The sequence below is a fragment of the Chrysochloris asiatica genome, unplaced genomic scaffold (genome assembly GCF_000296735.1).
Source record: "Chrysochloris asiatica unplaced genomic scaffold, ChrAsi1.0 scaffold00325, whole genome shotgun sequence".
Taxonomy (NCBI): Eukaryota; Metazoa; Chordata; class Mammalia; order Afrosoricida; family Chrysochloridae; genus Chrysochloris; species Chrysochloris asiatica.
Window position 1 is genome coordinate 2,213,437 of NW_006408843.1, and position 6,562 is coordinate 2,219,998.

The 6,562-nt window shown below is 41.7% G+C and overlaps 1 protein-coding gene across 1 annotated transcript in view; it reads right to left on the reverse strand.

Moving 5' to 3' along the window:
• The window catches only part of MROH2B (maestro heat-like repeat family member 2B), a 117,280-nt gene extending 112,167 nt beyond the window's left edge, over window positions 1-5,113 (reverse strand). Inside the window, exon 1 of the mRNA XM_006875399.1 lies at window positions 4,959-5,113. The gene's annotated coding sequence lies outside the window, so the exon portion shown is untranslated. The remainder of the gene's footprint in view (window positions 1-4,958) is intronic.
• Between the last annotated feature and the right edge of the window lie 1,449 nt (window positions 5,114-6,562).

A 6,562-nucleotide genomic window follows, 5' to 3' on the forward strand; every position in this document is an offset into this window, starting at 1 on the left:
AAATGGGCACAGGATGTGAACAGACACTTCACCAAGGAAGAGATTCAGGCAGCCAACAAACATATGAAGAAATGTTCATGATCACTAGCCATTAGAGAGATGCAAATCAAAACAACAATGAGATATCATCTCACATCAGCAATAACAACAAAGATGAAACAAGTAGAGGACAATAAATGCTGGTGAGGATGCAGAGACTGGGACCCCCTACATTGTTGGTGGGATTGCAAAATGTTCCAACCATTCTGGAAAGCAATATGGTGCTTTCTTCAGAAGGTTGGAAATAGAAATACCTTATGACCCAGCAATTCCTCTACTTGGTGTTTATCCACAAGAAATACGAGCCATAACACGAGTAGGTATATGCACACCAATGTTCACAGCAGCACTAAGTGCCCATCAACTGAAAAGTGGACAAACTGTGATACATACACCTGATGGAATACTATGGTAACTTGAAGAGCAACAAGGAAGTTGCAAACCACCGCATAACATGGATGAACATTGAAGATATTATGTTGAGTGAAATTAGTCAGTCACCAAAGGAGAAATACTGCATAGGACCACTACTGTAAAAGAGTAAGAAAAAGAACCCACACTAAAAGGGGAAAAAATTATATATATTTGCTGATCACCAGGATATATGGGATGAGAGGAGGCCAGGCAGGAGGGGAAGATAGAGCACAGGGTATGTAATAGACACAGGGTAGCTTGTGTGCGGGGGTGGGGGTGGGGGTGGTGCAGGTGGGCAATACACAAGAAGGAGGAAGGGAAGCGGAAGAACAAGGCTGATGGGAGAACAGTTAGGCAGGTTAACATGGGCTAAGTGGGGCAGAGGTAAATGATGATGAATGCACAAACTTGGAACAAAAGGGCTCCAGGATATAGGGATTTAGGCATGGTTTGAGGTGGTAAAAGAGGGGAATAACGTTAAGACGCTTGGCAGTCTTTTGAATTGTGCTTTCCCTTGCCTACCATTGTAAAATAGACACTTGAGGTGGGGAGAAAGGAGTAACCAGAATCTTCACTACAGAAAGCTTGTAAGTCCCTCTTCAGCCTATAACTGAATGGTGGTGGTGGTTATGTGCTGTGGAGTTGCAACCGACTCATAGCGACCCTGTACAGGGTTTCTGAGGCTGTAAATCTTTACAGGAGCAGAAAGCCTCATTTTTCTCTTGCGGAACAGCTGGTAGTTTCAAACTGCTGACCTTGCAGTTCGCAGTCTGATTTGTAATCACTATGCTATTAAAGCTCCTATAACTGGTTGGAATACCTTAAAGGGGGGCTAGAAGTTGCCCAGTGAAAAAGGCTTCCTGTGGAGCCTTTACATTGCACAAGACCATCCAGAACCAACTGAGGTAGGAAATTTCCACTGGAAAGGACAAGTAGACCAGCTTGGAGCAGCTAGTAGAACAGAGGATAATCTGTGAAAGAAAGACTGGCAGGAAAAATCCAAAACAATAATGGCAATCTGATTGATTACTACAAGAACAAGTAAGTTGTTTTCCCTGGGGTCATCAAGGCAAGTGGTTGGGACCCCTCAGAGCAGGTATGTGGTCTGGCTGGTGACCATGTTGGTCCCTGATAAGGAGAAGAGGAGGAAAAAACAGCATTGAAGTTGTGAGCTAAGCCCGACCACATTCAATAGACCCCTGTGAACCTGGTTGGAGAGCTGGAATGCCAGAAATATGGCAAGACCTAAGGACTTCTGGGTCCAGAGGCAGTGACATGGCCACAGATGACTAGAGCAGAGAGTGAAGCATCCAGCTCATATGAAGTGAGAGGAGATGAACAAGAACACCCATACTTGCAGATAGTACCCACTTGACCTGGCTTTGATGGCTGGATGATCAGAACTCGACTAGAAGAAGAAAGAAGGGGTGGTGGGGGAGAGTAACCTGCTACAATTTGATGAACTTTACCCATTCTTATGGATGTAGCAGCTCAAAAAAGGGAACAAATCTTTACAGTGAGGATTACTCCCACCCCCTCGGTATGCAGGATTGACAGAGGTGGGCAACTTAGAAATTGGGTACCCAAAATGGGGGCACCTATAAAGGCAAGAAGTGACTGGCTTGCAAGTTTTCAAGAGGGAGCATAGTTCCAGGTGGGACAGGGGTAGGTAGAATCACCACTGAATGATTTCTAATCGGTTGGGACCTGGCTGGCGAAAGGAAATGGGGATAAGACTCTTGTGGCACAATAGTGAATAATTGCCATCAATATTGACTGTGAGTGTAGGAAATATAGAGGTAGATGTTTGTTTTTCCAAAAGGAGGAGAGTGATTGATTTTTCAGCCCAGGAGTGTAGGTAACAGGGACCATCAAGTGAGAAGAACGAAGAGCGGGACCTTACCCAGACCTTACCTACGCCATGAACGGAGACAGAGACAATGACGTGGACAGATGGAGTGTCTGGGGACACTGGACTCAGGGAGGGAGAAGGGCTGTGTACTGGTGGCTGGGTGGCAGGCCTGTATGGTGTACCCTTTGGTTATTTGATGGTGCATGGAGGGGATTGTAATCATTGCAATGAAGCGATATACGATAGGATGAGTGTAAAACTGAAGTTTTCCCATGTAAACCTCATAATAAAAACTTAAAAAAAAAGGTCATACTATTACTGCTATGATAATTCCAACATTAAATCTTAAGCCAAAATGGTGAAGAAAATAAATTCCATAAGGTTTTAGAATTAAGTTTGAAAAGGTTAAAAAAAACCCCACAAAAATCTGGAGCTTTAAATTCCAAAAGATCAGTATTTGACTCCTGGCTCAGCTACTTGTTTGTTATTGTTAAGTGCCGTCAGATCGATTCTGACTTATAGTGACCTGTATAGGGTTTCTGAGGAGCAACTGGTGAGTTTGAACTGCTGACTCTGTAGTTCACCTGACAAACTATTTGAATATCTGGGCATAAATAATTTCTTCATCTGTAGAGTGGGATGGTGTATGCTAGGGTCATGTAAGCTGCAGGTACTTGAGAAATGAAACTGATTGCTTTATTTTAGTAACTTGGATTTTGCTGAAGAAAGTGAGACATGAGGAAAAGCTGACATTTTTTATAAGTAGAATACCAGCTGAGAAGTTAGATTGATAGAGAGGTAAGACAGGAAATAGAGAAGAGTGAAGAAATACTTGGCTGAAGGGAAGGTATTTTTATTGGAAATGTTCAGGGATAAAGCTCAATAGTCAATTAGGTTAGTGTTGGAAGAAAAAAGTATAGAAGCAAAAGGGTCAATTAGGGGAATACAAGAGCATAATAGAAAGGTCTCCAATGAGGTGGTGGAAATGACATATTTTATGGGGGTGTGGAGGTGTAAAGACTATAGACCTGGCATAGTTGCTTCGGTCCCTTGTCTTCAGTGTGTGCTGGAATAGTTTTGTCTTCTGACCTTGTTACCTTGGTACCTCCTATGTCACCTGGGTCATACATTCTAACGAGGTGATGGAGGAGATTGTGGTACAAAAGCAAGATGAAAAGGGAGAGAGGGAAGGAGGAAGAGAGAGACACAGAATTACTGATGGATGGCCAAAGAGGCTTAGGTACTAAGACGTGGCCTCTGAGAAAAAAAGGGTGACTTAGTTTAAAATAATCTCAGCTATCAAAAAAGAAAAATTCATTTCATTTTAATTATGTTCATGGTTTTAGTACAAAATGTACTACTTCTAATTCCAGGCTAAATTGGATGACTGGTCATCTTACATATCCCTCTCTTCCTGGGAACTTGTGTGGAGAGGGACAGGCACAGAACAAATATATATATATATATATATATATGTGTGTGTGTGTGTGTGTGTGTAAGTTGCTCCTTGGAAACCCTATACAGGGTCGGTATGCGTTGGAACTGACTTGATGGCACTTAAGAACAGCAACAACAACAAGTAACTGAAGCAACAATTCATACATTCTCCATCATGGTCATCATTGTCACTTGGAGATGTCATTTAGAGATTTGTATTAAAAACCCTTGGATGTTGGGTCTTACCTAGAATAAGAAAACAACTTGATGCTTCAAGCTCATTTTCTTTTACTGGAGGCTCTGGAACTTGGCAGATCTGAATAGGAAGGAAATAGTTGGTGGTAGATGTGAAAAAGGTAAACAGTTAAAATTCAACCGCTACATTTGACATCATGACTTTCTTACCTGCTGGAGCAAGTTGAGAAAGATGGATCTTCTCAAGGTCTTTGGAAGGCCAATATCATAAAGGACTGCTGCAGTCAATATTTGTTTTAGACTCTAAATGGAAGGCCTCAAAGGTTACTTGCAGTCTACCCATGAAGTAGCAGTACTTTGAGTGAAAATCAGAGAAGTCACTGATGCTTTGTTAGCAGAACAAATCCATAAACTTCCTACAAATATGAATTTTCTCTAATAATTCTGCACCCTGCCCTCCATCTTGCTTCAGGATCTCTGGTGGTGTAGTGGTTAAGCACTTGACTGCCATTTGGAATCAACCAACTGATGCTTGGGTGAAAAGTCTTGGTAATTTACTCTGTAAAAATTATCACCTATGGGACAGTTCTACTCTGTCTTGTAGGGATATGAGTCAGAATCAACAACCAGAACCACCTGGCCTCAGCATCTCAGCAGCTTTGAATAAGCATTTGTAATCATTTCCTGGCGTTTCCATTACTAAGCAATGCCAGCTTTTCTCTACCTCCTGTTCTCCAACATGTGTTTAAGTTCAGCTGCTCTGGTGTGGCACTGTGGGTTAATGTGCTGGACTGAAAAGTCAGTTTGAACTGCAATGTTGGAGGTTCAAGCTCATAATCTGCTCCTTGGAAACTCTATACAGGGTTGCTAAGGGTTGGAACTGACTTGCTGGCACTTAACAACAACAACAACAACAATAAGAAGCTCAAATAAATGTTTAACTTAGCACCATCTGAGATTAATTTTCCTGAATGATTGCAATTGCCTTTCTGAATCAATTCCTTTAGGATGTGGCTCTTACCTGTGTGATGTAGAAATCAATTTCTTTGTCTTTGTACTGGTTCAGGAGCCAGGGCACCTGACCCAGGGCATATTCACAGAAATCTTCCCGATGTAACAGCAGGCTAATCGTGGGGCCATGGGCCTTAACAATGGCCAAAGTCTGCAGAGGCAGAAAACAAACACTATTCCTAATGTTTCATTGTGCTTTTTTTCAAAATTCATTTCCCAGATATTGGAAGGTTTTATATATTCCTGAAAACATTTTTTTAAAGATTTTTCAGCCATAAGAGTCATAAAACATTTTCCTGAGTTAATGAACTTAAAGCATACGGTTCAACAAAAGTTAGGTTAAGATTATTGCATGAAATAGAGTTTTATACATATATAGTTGTTATGTATATCCTTGTCAATTCTGACTCATAACAACTCTGGATAAGGTTTCTGAGGCTGTAAATCTTTATGGAAGAAGAAAGCCTCATCTTTCTTCTGTGGAGTAGCTGGTGGGCTTGAACTACCAACTTTGTGATTGTCTATTGCTTATCCTACAGAACCACAATATTCCCAATTTATATATATTAGCGTAGTGGGTACGAATTGGGCTGCGAACATTAAGGTCAGCGGTTCGAAAATACCAGCCGCTCCGCGGGAGAAAGATGGGGCTTTCTACTCCCATAAAGATTTACACCCTTGGAAACCCTGTACAGGGTCGCTATGGGTCGGAACTGACTCGATGGCACTCAACAACAACAACAACAACAACATACATATGTACTGACATTTCTGTATATACTGGTGATTTCTATATCTATGAGTCCCTGGGTGGTGCAGTGAGTTTACCATTGGGCTGTTAATTGCAACATCGGTGGCTTGATCCCATCAGCTGGTCCCTGGGAGAAAGATGAAGCTCTCTGATCCTGTAAGAGGTTTACAGTCTCAGTTCTACTCTATCCTATAGGACCACTATGACCCAAAATGGACTCGACAGCATTGAGTGGTGGTGCAGTGGTACAAACAGTTAGTGCATTTTTTTGCTAACCAAAAGATTTGCAAGTTGAGTTCTCTCAGAAGTACTTTTGAAGAAAGGCCTGGCAATCTCCTTCTGAAAACTAAGCCATTGGAAGTCTATGAGATGCAAATCTACTCTGACATCCATAGGGTCACCATGAGTCGGAACTGACTTATGGCAACTGGATGGTTCATATAGCTATAGGTATAGTTACTGCTAAGGAGTCCTGGTGTGGTAGTAGATTATGAGCTGGACTGCTAATCACAGGGTCAGCTATTTGAATCTACCAGCTGCTCCATGAAAGAAAGATGAGATTTTCTGCTCTTATAAAGATTTCAGCCTTGGAAACCCTATAAAAGGTCACCCTGAGTTGGAATTCACTTGATGGCACACAACTACCACCAGCACAGCTACCTTTACCTCTATGTCTATATCACTGATATCTCTTTCTAGAGTGATAGTCAACTCAACACTTCTTCCTCTGATTATTAACCCCCTTGTACTGATAGTCATCAGTACAAATATTCAAAAGCAGTAGACTCATAGACAAAACAGTACATCAACTGGTAATTGTCATAAATTCAAGCTGGAATCAGAACAGGACATGGAACAAGGGA